This window comes from Metopolophium dirhodum, chromosome 3, assembly GCF_019925205.1.
Source record: "Metopolophium dirhodum isolate CAU chromosome 3, ASM1992520v1, whole genome shotgun sequence".
Lineage (NCBI taxonomy): Eukaryota > Metazoa > Arthropoda > Insecta > Hemiptera > Aphididae > Metopolophium > Metopolophium dirhodum.
This window is the reverse complement of record NC_083562.1, coordinates 34,465,784-34,483,978: the sequence shown is the minus strand read 5'-3', so window position 1 is coordinate 34,483,978 and position 18,195 is coordinate 34,465,784. Positions and strand designations below refer to the sequence as shown.

The 18,195-nt window shown below is 27.9% G+C and overlaps 1 long non-coding RNA gene across 1 annotated transcript; it reads right to left on the bottom strand.

The window, feature by feature from the left end:
* Positions 1-9,705: 9,705 nt before the first annotated feature.
* Positions 9,706-17,571, bottom strand: LOC132940919 (uncharacterized). Its single transcript, XR_009664110.1, has 2 exons — positions 17,379-17,571; positions 9,706-12,686 (listed from the first exon to the last, which is right to left on the bottom strand). It is a non-coding gene; the product is annotated as an uncharacterized LOC132940919 (long non-coding RNA).
* Positions 17,572-18,195: the final 624 nt, after the last annotated feature.

Here is an 18,195-nt window from a genome sequence, read left to right as displayed (position 1 = left end):
ACACAAACGATTCTAAATTAATCTATATTATGTCCACGCCATGACTATTAAGCAGGTATATTATAGTCGTATATATGGATACCAAGCAGCGAGTAATGACTTTACAAAAAAAATCGTAACCCGCAATATTATAATATTTATGTACCTAGGTATATTGTCTGGTTTTCTTTTTTTTTTTGTCTAGATTATCATCCGTAACAGCGAACGTCATACAGCGAACGTATATATAGTATATTTTAAAATCAATGAATAAAACGAATACTATACAACGAACAGAAATATAATTAAATCTATTTTCATAGATAATTGTGTTAGCCTACATTTTTTATATACTATATATTAGGTAATTAGAATAATATATTTAAAACATTTCAATTTTCAAGTAACGGGTTAAGTTAGGGTAAAATAAACTATTGACAATGTTTTGAATATAACGTTAAATTAGGTAGGTAGTCAAACATATTATTATTTTGACTGTTTGGGAAGTATAGCTAATATTAGTAAAATATGCAACTTTTAAACTTTATTATAAAAAAAAAATAATTAAAAAAGATGTTGACATTTATATTAGTGGATTTAAAAAAAAATTCTCTGACAATTTAAGCACTGCAGTTCTATTAATTGTTCTACTTTATAAATTATAATTATAATGACTCGTTTACATTTCTTGAAATGACTTTTATAACAGTGTCGTACTTCACAGTGAAATATATTAGCATAAATTAATGTGCAAATATTTATACATTTCTTAAAAGCTTCTCAAATCAACTGAATTAAATAATGTAAAATATCACATAATTCGCAAACACTAATCTTATTGAAAAAATTTGATTTTAGTACTTTCAGTCGAAATGTTGCACGCGGTAGTGTTTGTTTAATGACACGGATTACAAGCAGCCACTTCTACAAATTGCAAACACAGTATTACAAATACTTAAATGGAAATAAATAAATTTGACATTTATCAAGACATGGTATGATATAATATTATGTATACAGTTAGTCACATGACTAAAGTCTATCAGAATATTTTAAGAAAGTAATGATTCGTTAAAAGTGTATAATAATATTATTCTTGTTGGATAAATTAAACGAAACCTCTTTACAAATAAAACAATAATACAGAGTGAGTTATTCTGTACATCAAGCATGCTCATCCTCAATTCTCCTCTTAATAATGAATTTATTAAAATTCTAATTTTTGTGATTTTTAAGGACCTTCCAATTCTTGAATTTTATTAACTAAATTAACAAGCTATTGAAACAAAAACGGTCGTAAAAGTGTAGAACAACCTTAAGTTGTAATGCATTAAAACTGAAAATCGTACAGTGGCCTAATATAAAATACTAATAACTTACCATACAGAAAGTTTCTTAAAACATACCTCTTTCTTTTAATAATGAATTTAATTCATTTCTGATTTTTCATACCCTTTTAGGAGTGTTGTGAACCAACTTCTTTTTTTAAAATGATAATCAACCTTTTTCCAATTTATTTTTAATCAGAAAACTTTTTAAGATTTTAATTTAGTTATAGGTATCTAAATATTAAATTTTGATTCGATCGAGTGAATTAAATTTGTGTAAAAGTATAATATGGATACCATAGACTATAATAATAGGTTTGGAAAATACCTATGTGGAGGATATTATATTAATAAATTGAAATTTTTTTTTTTTTTGTAATCAACATTATCTAATAATCCACACCAACATTTTATAATTTGTAAAGTTACCCAAGTATAATGAATTCTAGAGTCTGATCCAATATTATTTACATTTTTTATTTTTGTAAAACAATTTTTAAAGGCTATTGCAGTCTTCAGGAAATACATTTTAACAACTCGGAAACTATTAATTTAAATTTTCATTTGAAAAAACCATATTATTCTTACTAATTTTAACTAAAAAAGTTTGTTTTTTAATTGAAAAAAAAATAGTAGTTTGTATATCGTAGTCTTGCACTCCTTCATAAAATTTCTTTCTAAAAAATCATTTAAGCATTTAAAAGCTTTTAAAAATATGGTTCTTAAGTACCTAGGTATAAATAAAAACTCCTAAAATCTAAATATATAGTTTGAATAAATTCATTATATTAAAGAAAGAATGGATCGAACTTCTAATCTTGTTAAATCACCCTGTATGTAATATATTGAGAATCAATTTTACGGATGCGTGTACAGGAAGTTTTACAGGGGATTCGCGTAAGCACAGAGTGTATTATTATTGGGTATAACCAAGAAAATATTATTAATATTATACTCGCAGGTATAGGTCACGAGGTCGATATTTCAAATTGGTGGGTAGACCATCGGAAAAATCAGATTAATTGATGAATATCAAAACGTAAATCACCATTGCATTAGATTTTAGAATCATTGTTTCGAGCACCGATAGAAAACCACTCTAAGTAATACTGCATTGTGTTATGATTTATGCTCGATTATTTATTATTGAGGCCGTGTTGATAAACTATACTTATCCGCTTTTACGAGGTGCAATTTGTAAGTGATTAATAAAAACAATAGACAAGTGCCGGCGCGGAGCGGGTTTGCTTTTAAAACAACTCCCCAACAATAATTTTAGGAGACTGATCAAACATTTTCAGGGAGACATTTGTCTTTGCTGTATTTTAAAAGTAACGCCACAGTGTACCTACTTTGTGTTTATATTTATATTCAGACCAATGTCGAGTTCATCGGAGGAATAAAAAAAAAAAAGAACGGTAATATGCATAGAATGTAATCATTCCTATTGAATTTTTATTATAGGGTCGTTAAGGGATTCAGAGCGGGTTTTCGCAAGGGTATGGTATACAGTCGAGCGGCACGTTTCAGCATTTTATTTCCCTCTAAATAAAACTTCCAACCAACGGGATTCTTAATCAAAACGCGTGTTAAGTATCCATTTCGTTTTTGTCAAATGGAATGTAAAACAAATTTGCCCAAACCAAATTAACTAATTGTCAAGCAACACAGTATATTTATCTTGCTCGTTTAATAACTTACTAACTCTGTTTAATTATAGTAATGGAATAACAGAAACAAAATGAAAGTTTATTATTGTTATAAAAGTACATGTTTGTAATAATCAACGAAAACCAAGCAGCTGTGTTCTGTACACAAAACCGGATTCGAATAGAAATAGGATTAAATATTTAAACCAATGATGCGGTGCGTATTTTGTAAAATACGAACTTTAGTTGTATAATATATATTGTTAGTTATTTTATTTATTTTCTGAAATATCACTATACCTACATGGCTACATCTATACGTACTGAACATAAAATAATTTAATATTATACTGACATATCATGATAACTTACGGCTTATAATAAAAGTATTCGTACGCGTATACATAGTAGGATGTTGTAATGATAAAATTATAATATTGTTAAAACAATGTTGTAATAATGTTATACTAATATTATAATCATGAAAAATTTACGAAATAACTATAACATTATACTAATATTTTTAAACTAAAAATTGCTACCTGTGTAGGCACTAGGTAATAGTTGTCATTTATGCCTAATGCATTATTTTAATACACGATTATGAGTATACCTAACACCTATTATATTGACTATAGAATTTTCTAGTGTTATTAAAAGTGTTAAATCAATCTAAATATATTTTGTAAATTATTATTAAAATATCAAGATGAATTTAGTAAAACGAACGAGAACCAAATAACAAAAGATGTATATAACAAGTACCATACGCCGTTGTCTTATATAATATTAGGTATACGACAACTTTAAGGTACGCTAATGTTATCTTTGATAATATCCTCTTACGAGTGACGATGATTGTCGTTCCATATTTTATTATACTACAGTGGAACAGGTTGTCGTGAATCCCGGACATTTCTCCAGTAATTCACACACGAACAATATAATATTATCGAAATTTATATGCCAACATATTATATTTATTATATTATATTATAATAATAAACAAAGTGTAATAATAGTACTAACCACCATAATATAATTTAGTAGGTATATTTAATATGGTATTATAACACGCACTTTCGGCAGTGTTTGTTTAAACGAATCCTATATAAGTCGTTATACCTACTATATATATATATAACACGCATTTTAACGCGCATAAGCCCGCAAAGGGCGAGGGTTGTTGTTATTCGAGCATTTCGTTTATGCTGCAGCAACAGCGTTGGAAACGGTTAAAAGGCATAATTTCCATCGAACGAGGTAAACAAAAATATACAAAGTCGTTAAACGCACGCATATACCTACCTACCTTTATAATATACTGCTGCAAGGCGAACTCCATCACTCCGCTCATCGAAACCGTTCAAAAGCATATATTATTATTATCACTAATCAACTATGTAATATTATATTATATAATATTATCAGTTTAAATAATTCGAAATTATTATACAGATGTGTAAAAATATATTCTCGTGCAGAATAAGAAATAATTATAGAATATGTGTATGTTGTCATTCAAAAAAGTAAAACATAAAATTATTATTAAAAATTGTAAAAAAAAAACACTTAAAATATAGGTTTTTAATGCGTTTAACACGATACGACGATTTAATATGATAGGTGCCTATAATATAATATACCGATTGCCAATAATTAATGTTAGAATAATCACCCCGCTGGACTTTTACCGTGTAATAGACGCACGTCACGATGATGCAAATTGCGTATAGCCTAGCTCCAGCGGAAAATATTTTAATATACCTACACACACCTATAACCTAATAACAATAATGTGGTTACCCAGTTTAGCCTCGTTTAATGCGACTTTTTCTTATCGTCCGAAAGATTTATGTGTGTATAATACAATAATATTATCATATTTTTACCGAACAGAGGAACGTCTCGATCGCGGGCTGCAGGTGATGTAGTCCCTGCCTACCCATACATGATATATAATAGTCAACGTGCAGTGCGGCGAGCGGGGTGACGAAGAGAGATAATAATAATATAATATACGTAGTGGCGGCGGCGGTAGGAAAAAGCGAGTTAGCGTGAAAGGGACTACGTGGTTAGATGTGCTGGGGTGGCAGCTATATAGGGTGGAGATGCACGCGGAAAGAGACTATACCACGGAGATGCGAAGAGATTCCTGTACACACACATATATATATATATATACATACACACATATATATAATATATATATATACACACATATATATATAGTACGTATATTTATAGTCGCCGAGCGGCACACGCGGCAGAGGATCGATACAATAACGCGTAAAAGGCCGGGCTGTGGTGCGCACCACTTGCAGCAGGAATAGGCCGAAAGAAAAAAAAACCATTTCCACCGGTATACGACGACGACGACGACGACAGACTATATATATATATTGTATATTATCCGAGACCGTTTTGTAGTCCGTATTGTACGTATATTATACGCGTGCAATATATATACATATTATTATGCATATAGGCCGAAGTGTTTGTATTGTTTTAACACGTCGCCCCACCCCGCCCCCCCCACCCCCCAATCCTACGTGCACTCTGTACGGCGGAAAAAAAAGAACAATAATATTATTATGCCGTGAGTATACAATGTTTTTGTACACGCCGCGGGGGTAGTTATTATGCGCACACAATCTGTATTATGCGATGATAACGATGAAAGGGTATAATATACGCATATCGTCGCCACTGACCTACGGCAAAAGCGATCAAGTCACCGCCGCCGTTACAAACACCGCGCGCGTGACTCTCGTCGTCCTAAAAAAAAAAAAAGTTGTTATTCTTTTGGTGGAGTGGTTATGGTTATTTCGATGAAAACTGAGAAATATGACGTCACTTAACATAAATCGTTTATTGAAGCATTAATTAGCCCCTCTACCCCCTCCATATTTGCCCCTATGACGGGCTAAGACCTGCTGCAAGTATACGTTCCGGCTGGTACCGAATTCCGTCCCGGGTCCCCTATGGTTCCATAACTGAAGACCGAATTCCGTCCCGGAGGCGGAGCAACTATGTCCGAATTCCGTCCTACTACCTGTAACTATGATATAGGCGGCAGTAACATCTCCTTCACATTTTCTCCAGGCTTAGGACTGGCAGCTTTGCTGGCATGTTTAAAAATGTGATGCCATTTGAATGCCATTTTCGTCAATTTTTAAAAAAACACTTACATGTTTTATGAGTACTGCATGTCCACCTAACTACATTATTTGCTAACTGTTTCTGTCGACGGAATTTCGCGCCTTCAACGATTATTATAGGTTTGCCTTTCTCACCTACTACTGTTTCATATACAATACCAGCCATACTGCAATAAATAAAAGAACGGACGAACAAAAACGTAAAAAATAACGAAAAAATAACAATCGATGCACTCTCGTGAATTTCTGACGAATAACTGACGCCTCTTCATATATAATTTCGATATTAAAACGATTTAATACGATTTCGTAATGCGGAATATCTACTATTAAGCTATTTTTAAAATGCCAATTAGGCGATAAAAATATAAAAAAGATATAAAATACGATAAGAAAATTACATTATTCTTTTGCATTAGGTAGGTATACACAATGTGTACATATATACAGATTACACTATTACAGATAGACGATAAATAGAGTTCGTTACAATTTGCGATCACGGCTTTAATTGTAGCGTAGCCTGTGGGAACTTTTCGATCATTAAATCGTTTACGTTTTTATTGCGAATAATTGCGATAATACAAAAAAACGATAATGCGTGATGTCAGGTGAAGCCTCTTGAAGTTCTATAAGAATTGAACTTATATTAATACCGTCTAAAACTAGTCGGGACGGAATTCGGACATAGTTTATCCACCCCCGGGACGGAATTCGGACATAGTTGCTCCGCCCCCGGGACGGAATTCGGTCATTTTCAGCAACCCCTAACCTAACCTCGGCAATTGCCTACGTTCCTATAGGTATTATAAATAAGACGTTGCGTTCGCATCGGTATTTCCGATACATATAGCTGGTACCGTGAACATTGGAGTAATTATGTAATTATTAAATAATTATATTATATCATATATGTTATTATATTATACTATATTATATATTATATTAGAGTAACACTCTAATGTCCAATGGTAAGCACCTATGCCAATAATATCTCATCACATAATATCTTACATGATGGCTATCGCGTTTATATTATATACTTCACAGTTCATACCGCTCAGTGCATGTTAGTGTGTATAGTAATTTTGTAATTAGATTATTATTTTTATTTATATATAAAGAAATAGTAAATTAATTTTAGTCGAATAGTATTAAAATTATTCCAAAACGTTTAAGTAGTAGGTAGGTAATTAGTAATACCTACCCAACAATAATATGCTGATCATTAATAGGTTTTACGCTGTATATTACATAATTAATGCATAAATTATTATTCTATACCCGAACACTAACTGCAAGTTAATTTATTCACAATAATCCGCCCACCATGCACCCACTTCAATTATGATTAAGGCCACCTGGGTATAGGTTTCGGCGCCGCTATACGCGCATATTATAAAAAACAATGGAACGCAACGTTGTTTGTTTATTTTGTTTGAGTTAAGTCCGTTAAAAAGAAAAGTAACGATTGGAATTTAATTGTCTTAACAAATCTAAAAGTGTATATTATCGGACTACGAGCAATTGTTTTAATCAGGAACACTATAATTAAGTTTCGTTCTGTATACGTGATTCTTTGTTACACAACCAAACAAAAATTATTAGTGTCAAAGTTGAAAGAAACGTTCAATTAATTGGTTTATGAAAATGTGTTTTACATTATCCAAAAATACATTGTACTTGAAATGTATTAATTGTATGCAGTTCAGCATAACTGAAGTACGAGTGTGTAAGTGTAGCATAATATATTATAAATTAAGTGTACCTAATGAGTGGTGTCCTATTAAAATTGTGTTTACATAGGTTATAAGTATCTGCACCAATGTTTGGTCAAAAAATTCTACGGGTTAATGACGATATGAGTTTAGGTATAAGCATTTTAAATATTCATGAATTTCATTACATATGCATAAATATACACTAATTGAATTTGTTATTACTTAAAGATTAAGATTATGATGTAATATTTATGTTAAAAATAATAATAGGTAGTTCACAAAAAAAAATTGATCATACAGTATGATTAACAATTTAATCATTATGTTCGTGAAGCATTTCACTAGGTAGCTAATTTTTTCATAGTCAAATTGTATATAGATAATATTATTACATCATAGTCTTAAGTATTGACAAATATAATGAATTTATGTTTAACGAAATTCGTGTATTTTTAATTATAGATAAGATCCGTATTAACTAAATCTTCGGTTAAACGCATATACGCGTCCCATGCAGAGTTATCAAAACTATATTATAGTTTTTAGTTGTAAATGATTTGATTAGAACCATGAACTAACATAGTTCATAGTATCTTAGTTCAAGATTAGAATTTAAAGATTTTTTTAATTTTTTTCTTTTAAAAATATTGAGAGTTGAGACAAATATTAATTAGATTTCATAATAATTATATTTTCATAATCACCACTGATACGTATCTATAAATAATAAAATAGATTGCTAACTCATGACAATAAAGTTAAAGCCAAAATCTACAGTTTTCATGAGAGTAGTGAGTTTTGTGACTAAAACATTCTGACCCATGCACTATTGCTCATCTTCATACCACTACCAAAAATAAAAGAATCTCAATTAACTTATTAATAGATTATCATTTTTTGTCATTGTTATATTAATATAATATGAGCATTTTTTTGTAGGTTTTTATACTGTTACTTTATTGGAATAAAATCACAATACAATTTTTTTCAAATTAAAATATCTAAAACAAAAAAATTAATGAAATAAAATGCATATTAATTTTTTTTTTCAAATTTAGATTGGTATTTGCATTATGAAGCGAGTTATTTATATTAAGAGTTTTTGGGGAGTTATTTCTTGTATTGAGCTAGGTATATTTAAAAATACCGACATATCCTCCAAAAAAAAGTTTGCACACTCCTATATATTATGGTTAAGCCTAAAACTTTTTTCACGCAATATTTTCTCAGAAAATCGTTCAAATAATAACTATAGGTATCTAGCTTAAGATAAGTTATTTTGATGTATTTTGAAATAAAAAAATATCTTAATAAAAATGTCATTATTTTGTGACTTATTAAATTGAAAATAAAACCCTTAAAAACTGTGTGCAGTACAATAAAGTTATAAAATATATTTATTATAGCTTCCCTCTCTTCGTTTGTTAAACCATAATGTTGAGAGATATTTTTTCACAACTTGCGAATCACAATATTGAACCACTGTGTTGGTATTGACATTATACATTGCTAAATTACAATTTATTCGAATGGGCATCTCGAACATTCAAAGCTTCTGCCGGTTTCATTTCGAAATTCTATAAAGAGGTCGACGATTACTAATAATTATAATTATATATGTATATAATACCGCAATATCACATACATAATAAAATTACCTATATTTTATACTTTAGTAATTGATGATCAATAGTGATCTCGAATTACCATTTTATTATTTAAATGTACCTCCTACAAGTCATTCTCACATAAAACCATACGGATAATGGATATATTATATATAAGTAAGTAGTATACGTATACCAATCCTGGCGCAGTACATTATACCATCAATAAAAGATCACAAAGAAAACAATGTGCAAAAAGATCACAAAATTTAAATGCAATAATAATTAAAATATTTTTCACAAAATTTAAATATATTAATAATTAAAATATTTTTTACATTCATGCCCTATCATTAATAATATAAAATTGAATTGTATTAATAATTAAAATATTTTCACAAAATTGAATTGCAAAATGTTTTGAAAATTATTTGAAATTTATGAATCGTTATCAGTTTTTTAAAAGAATTGTTCTATTAAAAAAATCCATGTAAATATTATTATATTTTCAATCTAAATTATTTTGATTTCTATTTAATGAATTGAGATGTTTTACAAAATCACCTCCATCCACATTTATTCCATAATGTCCCCAAGCCAATGTGTCAATTCCATTCTCCAAAATAAATGTCCCATCACCAATAAACTATAAATCTCCCGATATTTTATCAAAAAATGCGAAGGAGTTCCTTCGCCAGTAGTTTATAAAGTTTATAAGTCTCCTGGTATTTTATCTAGAAAATCTAAAGGAGTTCCTTCACCAATAGTTTACAAATCGCCTAAAATGTTATCTAAAGTGTTTGAGTTAACAAGTAAAGATTCATAACTTTTCTTTGAATTTATTTGTTGTTTAGTAAATCCTTCCATTTCAAATCCCATTTTTCCTAAACAAAGTTCACATAAATAAAATCCTACAATTAAATACGTATTAAAACTATCAACTTTTGAATTTACTGATATTTCTTTCAATATCATATCCTAAGTATTATGCCTAATATTAAAATCTGAATTCATTGTGAAAGAATACTTACTTACGAATTCTGGATATATTTTGTAATAACTGAAATCTAAATAATAGTTCTAATTTTGTATCATCTTCAGAAAATTCTGAAGATCTGTTTTGTTTTTTAGATATTATTGTAGATATAATAGATGACATAGGTTTAACTTTACTTGTTATTGTTTAACCAATTTTTTTTTTATTTATACTTCTTATAGAAGATTTTATTTAATGCTTTTATACTGAATTTACTACAACAAAAACTGCTTGTAAAATATTCTATAGTTATTATTGTATTTATAGATTTCTGAAATGCTTGAGGTAATTTTTTTAAATCTTTTTTTGAAGTTAAACTACTTTTAGAACAAAAAGAAGATATATTAGAATTTATTGTTAAAAATTCTTGAAGAGATTTATAAATTCTAGTAGATGATAATATATATGGTTTTTTTAGTAGGAGATTTAATAGGAGATTTGTAAACTATTGGTGATAATATATACGGTTTTTTTTTAGGAGTATAAATAGGAGATTCATAAACTATTGGTGACAAAAGACCCATTTTAGAAAATGGAACCGACACACTAGCCCGGGGACATTATAAAATAAATATAGATAAAAATGATTTTGTAAAACATCTCAATTCCGATAGGTACGACGAAAGTCGAGCCATACTTTCAACTACCTAGTTTCAACTACCCTAAACAATATTATTTATACGCAATTTTGCCTTAGGATTTTAAAAGTTAAACAATTTTTAAAATATTACTTATACACAATTTTGCCTTAGGATTTTAAAAGTTATACAGTTTTTAAAATATTCCATAGAGATTTTGTTTCTGTTGAGATGTCGATTCCTGTTGAGTTGTTGAACTAATCTATCTTATCTATATTTATTTTATGATGTCCCCGGGCTAGTGTGTCGGTTCCAATTTCTAAAATGGGTCTTTTGTCACCAATAGTTTATAAATCTCCTATTAATAATCCTACTAAAAAAAAACATATATATTATCACCAATAGTTTACAAATCTCCTATTAAATCTTCTACTAAAAAAAAACCATATATATTTTCATCTACTAGAATTTATAAATCTCTTAAAGAATTTTTAACAATAAATTCTAATATATCTTCTGTTTGTTCTAAAAGTAGTTTAACACCAAAAAAAGATTTAAAAAAATTACCTCAAGCATTTCAAAAATCTATAAATACAATAAAAACTATAGAATCTTTTACAAGCAGTTTTTGCTCTAGTAAATTCATTATAAAAGCATTAAAATCTTCTCAAAGAAGTATAAATAAAAAAAAAATTGGAAAAACAATAACAAGTAAAGTTAAACCTATGTCATCTATTATATCTACAATAATATCTAAAAAACAAAACAGATGTTCAGAATCTTCTGAAGATGATACAAATTAGAACTATTATTTAAATTTCAGTTATTACAAAAAAAATATCCAGAATTCGTAAGTAAGTATTCTTTCACAATGAATTCAGATTTTAAAATTAGGCATAATACTTAGGATATGATATTGAAAGAAATATCAATAAATTCAAAAGTTGATAGTTTTAATACGTATTGAATTGTAGGATTTTATATATGTGAACTTTGTTTAGGAAAAATGGGATTCGAAATGGAAGGATTCACAAAACAACAAATAAATTCAATGAAAAGTTATGAATCTCTACTTGTTAACTCAAACACTTAAGATAAAATTTTAGGCGATTTGTAAACTATTGGTGAAGGAACTCCTTTAGATTTTCTAGATAAAATACCAGGAGACTTATAAACTATTGGTGACAAAAGACCCATTTTAGAAAATGGAACCGACACACTAGCCCGGGGACATTAAAAATAAATGTAGATAGAAATGATTTTGTAAAACATCTCAATTCAGATAGGTACGAAAAAAGTCGAGCCATACTTTCAACTTCTTAGTTTCAACTACCCTAAACAATTTTATTTATACGCAATTTTGCCTTAGGATTTTAAAAGTTAAACAATTTTTAAAACATTACTTATACACAATTTTACCTTAGGATTTTAAAAGTTATACAGTTTTTAAAATATTTCATAGAGATTTTGTTTCTGTTGAGATGTCGATTCCTGTTGAGTTGTTGAACTAATTTAGAGGTTGAGTTGATGAGCTGTTGGAAAGTGTTTGAGTTGTAGAAAAAATGCCATAAATGTTGCCAGTTGACCTTAACATCTCCGAAATTAGAATTGTTGGAAAACTTGAAAGCTATAGTTTAAATAACTTGTAAGAATAGATGATAAATTATAACATTAATAAATTAATTAGTTTATTTCTGAAAAATATTACATTATATAGGTACCGTTATAATTAATATTAAATAAAAATATAAAATTCTGTTCCAATCTCTACTATGTGGAAAAAACTGACAAACACTTTGGAGAATAGCTGTTGTATTATAGATAAAACATCAAAACGATTAAATTATGTTTATTGGACAAATAAGAACACCAACAAATTAACTAGAATTAACATTAAGCTACCTGAAGAAGTTCGTAAACGAGAAAAAGTTATAAAATATGTTATATCCACCTTGATTTTTCCAATTCTACCTATAAATTATATAGAAGTAACTGAAGTTAATAATGAAAAAATATCTGTAATCCAAAAATGTTTTTAAAAAGAGAAGGGAAAACTTATTTTACAAAAAACACAACATTGTATTCTGAGGAAGTCTATAATTTTAATCATGTAAATTTAGAAACTAATAAAAACGAGAAATAAAACTCGACAATATTAAGGAAGAAAAAAGAAGATTGCATTTTTTAAATGAAACAAAAACAAAAAAATGAAAATGTTGGATGACAAATCTAAGAGAGAAACATTAGAAAGTAAGATCTTAGTATATTTTAGAATAAAATGGATACAGTTGGGTGATAAGAATAAATATAAATTATATGCGTTTATGGTAGATAACAGACATAAATATCCTTATGTAGTTGTTTTAGTGGAAGAAAACAAATCATTTTCTGTAAGGTATATTAAGGGAGTACATAAAAATTTTTTTATTAATAAATATAAAAATAAACAATATTTAAAGGAAAAGGGATTTTGCTTCCTTTCTTTTAATAGACAAGAAATTGTTTATTTGCCTAAAAACGAACATTTTATGATTTTAGAGACTAATGGAAATACTAGCTATAACGGAAATCGTTTACCTTGTATTTGTGATTTACATGTTGATAGGGAAATTTGGGGAGATAAAGCAAAGCTCTTGAATACAACCAAGATACAATAAAAAATTTAGATTCAATCGAGACGGAAGATTTTATTGGTAAAACATTTTTGATAAAAAATTGTATACGTTTAGAGACAATTGGGGAAAATGTACAATTTACGATAAGAGCAATTGAGACAAAATATTACGGAAAAAAAAGGTATATATTTGCTATTGAAAATATGGAACATTTATACGTGTCAAATTATTGGATAGAGAAGTCGATGGAAAAAACACAAATAGACTTTAATTACAAAATAAAAATTCAATTAGATTTGTTTAAGATTACACGTAGTAAAAATTAGGAAATATTTGTTTTCGTTTCAAATTAATAGAAGAGATATTATTTTATTTATTGTCTTATATATAACTATATGATAATTCTAATAATGTTACATTATTAAAATTGAATTTTATAGAATTTTATTGCAGGTGTTATCTTGTACATTCCGTAGATCTGTTCGTTGGATGTCAGACTCCATTTAAGTTGTTTTTAGCTGAAAAATAAGCTTATTATACAATTAGTAAAATTTACATATTTAAAAATTCAACACAAATATTCCCACCCATGTGCCACTCAATACTATTACATAAAGACAATTTGTTTTATATAATTAAATAATTAAACAAATAAAATGGAAAAACTTAAGACACTTTTAAATATTCCCGGGAGTAATTTGAGATTTGTAAAATTTAGCGAGTTGGAAATCAGAAAAAAATACCACACATCTTCCTTTGAAATTACTGAATATGGTGAAAAATCAACTGTTATTTTAGATAATGAATTTAAACTAGTTCTACCCGATAGACTTCCTAAATTATCAAAAAAATATGTTCAAGATCTTAATTTGGAGAACAATTACTTTTTTATTTATAACGGGATGGAAATATTGACAAATGGTCATAAAAACATTTTATTACATTTGAAAAATTGTTTTAATTTAATTTAATAATATTAACTTATTTTTAATGATCATATTTGTATATTTTTAGAAAAATCTTACAATTTATTTTAAAGACTCTCATAGGTATCTACAATTGAGCATGTATATAGTAACATATCCATGTGCAATAATTAATTAATTTCAAGAGATGTTTTTCTTGAAAATATAACCATATAATTAATACATTGAATACATAATATTTTTGAATATCCACATTCCGCAAGTATGATAATCTTAATAACGTTTACTCCTTAACATATACAGATACTCGTTTATAGAGTAGATATATTGAGTAACACTCCAGCACGCCTTTATCTTTTCCGTTTTACAGGAAAGTGGCAATAATTCGAAATCGTTATTAGTTGTATTATATACCAGCACGTCTTAAATTTTCGTTTATAGAATAAAGACAATAATTCGGGTTAATTACACTAACGGAATGTAGACAAAAGAGAATTGAGTTTGTAAATAGAATTTTTTTAAAAAAAAAAAATGAATAAGATATAATTATGGATTTTGAAAATAAAGACAAAACATACATAGATTATCATCTTTGGGACCAAAGTTTATCGTACGATTGTTCAAAAAAATTATTTTATTTTCAAGAACCCTATATACACTATTCAAATTAAACTTACGAGGTTTAAGGAGATTATGTTTGGAGTCTAATCGAAGATTTACCAGAAGAGAAAAAAATATTTTACTGTGTAAAAATAAAAAAATATTAATGCACATTTAACTGTTTTAGATAAACAGATTAGAAATGATAGAGAAAAACATAATATTGTGTCTGAATGCCGCTATTATGTCGATGTTCATACGTTAATATTTTATACTTTTTCATATTAATATTTTTCTACCGTAACAACATCCAACGTAAACGTAACAACGTCCAACGTAAACGTCAAACGCGACCGTAATACGTCCAACGTTTCGACGTTGTTACGTCGACGTTAACACGTTAATATTTTATACTTTTATATAAAAATTATTTTTCTACTGTAACACATTATCTTTAAATTATTATTTTTAATTTTCTATTTATAATTCAAAATTATTAAAAATAATATAAACGTAACAACGCAAAGACGCACAAACGTAAGACATTCAACGTGTTCACGTTACCACGACGACGTCAATACGTCGATAATAAATACATACATAACATCCATAACGATATCGTTAGCAAAATTCTAAATCACAAAAAAATATGAAACAGAGGTATTTGAAACGATGGTGTAACTGCAGAAAATAAATAACAGAGATTTCCGGAAGTGATAACATCAAAAGTTTAACAAGTGTCAAACATAAAATAAAAATAAAAAAATATTGATAAAATTTAAAATTAAAGTTAAAGTAGGTCAATGAATGTTCATAGTATACAATAATATATTAAGCGACACATGAAAACATTCTAGTAACGTGTAAATATGGTAAAATATTGTAATAATAATCGAATTCAAAAAATTCTTTTTTTAATCTGTGATCTAAAAGCTCTTGCATAGACGCAACATTTTTTACGTTATATTTGGTGGCAATAGAATTTTTCAAAGCTTGGAGTTGGGTTAAATTATGGTAATCACCCCATATAGTTATTGAATATTGCGAGTGAGATTGGACTAAGGCAGCATACACAGATGTTTTAAAACTTGTTTCTATTGCAACATTAAAGGAAGGTAGGGATTTATTAATTTTAAATATAATTTTTTCAATTTGAAGCTTTCAATTTAATTTACGATCAATTATACAACCTAAATATTTATATTCCTCAACAATTTCGAGAGGAGAACAATCACAAATATTTTAAATATTGTAAGTATTTTTACAAGAGTAATTATGAATTGTTATTTTATTATTTTTGTATAATTCTTTTGAAAAATCTATGTCCTGTGTTTTGGAAATATTTAGAGATAATTTATTTTCCATTAACCAACTTCTAATTTGAGAAAGATCGATATTAGCCTTTCGATACAGATCTGTCGGATTATCCGAGTCAATTACTAAAGCAGTATCGTCTGCGAAAAGCATTAAATTACCATTTAATTTAATATCCGTCAAACTATTAATTTAAATAATAAAGAGTAAAGGACCAAGACATGTACCTTGCGGAACACCACAAGTAATTACTTTTTTACTAGATTTTGTTTTGTCTATTTTTGTGCAACATGTTCGGTTTTCTAAATAGGATTTAAGTAAATTGTGAGTAACGCCTCTTATTCCCATATTATCCAATTTTAAAAGTAATATTTCGTGATCGATAGTGTCAAATGCTTTTTTTAAATCTAAGAAAACAACAAGCTTATATTTTTTGTCAGTTTTTATGTGTGAAATTAATTTGGATATCGCGTCTTTTGTGCTCTTTCTTTCTCGAAAACCAAATTGTGACCTAGAAAGTATATTATTTTTATTTAAGAAATGTATTACTCTAGTATAAATGCACTTTTCAAAAATTTTAGGAATATTAGATATTAACGAAATTGGACGATAATTATTCGGATCTAACTTGCTTCTAACATTTTTATATATAGAAACAATATCGGCGTGTTTAAATTCACTCGGAAAATAATTTTTATTAACCCAAAGATTGTTTTTTTTTTTATTGATTTATTACGTATTTTTATAGAAGTAATAATTCCCTTTGTAATCCAAGGATTACAAACTGTTTTCGACAAAGTTGTTTTAATAAAATTATAATTATTTTGGTTATTAAAATATTTTGATAAAAATGTATTTACGTACTCACTATAATCCCGCGATGGATTTCCATCCTTGGTTGTGAGTGCGTTGGTCAGTTCTTGTTGGAACACTTTTCCCCCCGTTCGTTTGCCATAGTTTAGCGTCAATTCGCTATTTTATGGCAAATTTCAGGGGAGAGTGCCGACAGACTACCAACGACTTCTATATACGGCCGGCGAGTGTGAATTAATTATGCTCGTCGATCGTACATATTAACTAACAAAATTGTTCTAGAATATTCGATAGACTTCCTACAACATCATACGTTATCTGCGGATGTCCTCAGTAGATACTTATAATAAAATATTTGTTGACCTACATATTATATCTACATAAATTTATTTTAAATATTTTCACGATGTCAGTATAATGTATAAATATTCAACGCAAAAAATATATTTGTTAAAAACCTATATAATTATATAAATTATTTTTTCTCATATTTATTTAAGGTTTTATCTAAAACAGTTAAATGTGCATTAATATTTTTTTATTTTTACACAGTAAAATATTATTTTCTTTTCTGATAAATCTTCGATTAGACTCCAAACATAATCTCCTAAAACTTCGTTGAATTTGAATAGTGTGTATAGGGTTCTTGAAAATAAAATAGTTTTTTTGAACAATCGTACGATAAACTTCGGTCTCAAAGATGATAATCTATGTATGTTTTGTCTTTATTTTAAAAATCCATATTTATATCTTATTCATTTTTTTTTTTAAAAGAAATTCTATTTACAAACTCAATTCTCTCCTGTCTACATTTAACGAAAATTTAAGACGTGCTGGTATATGATACAACTAATAACGATTTCGAATT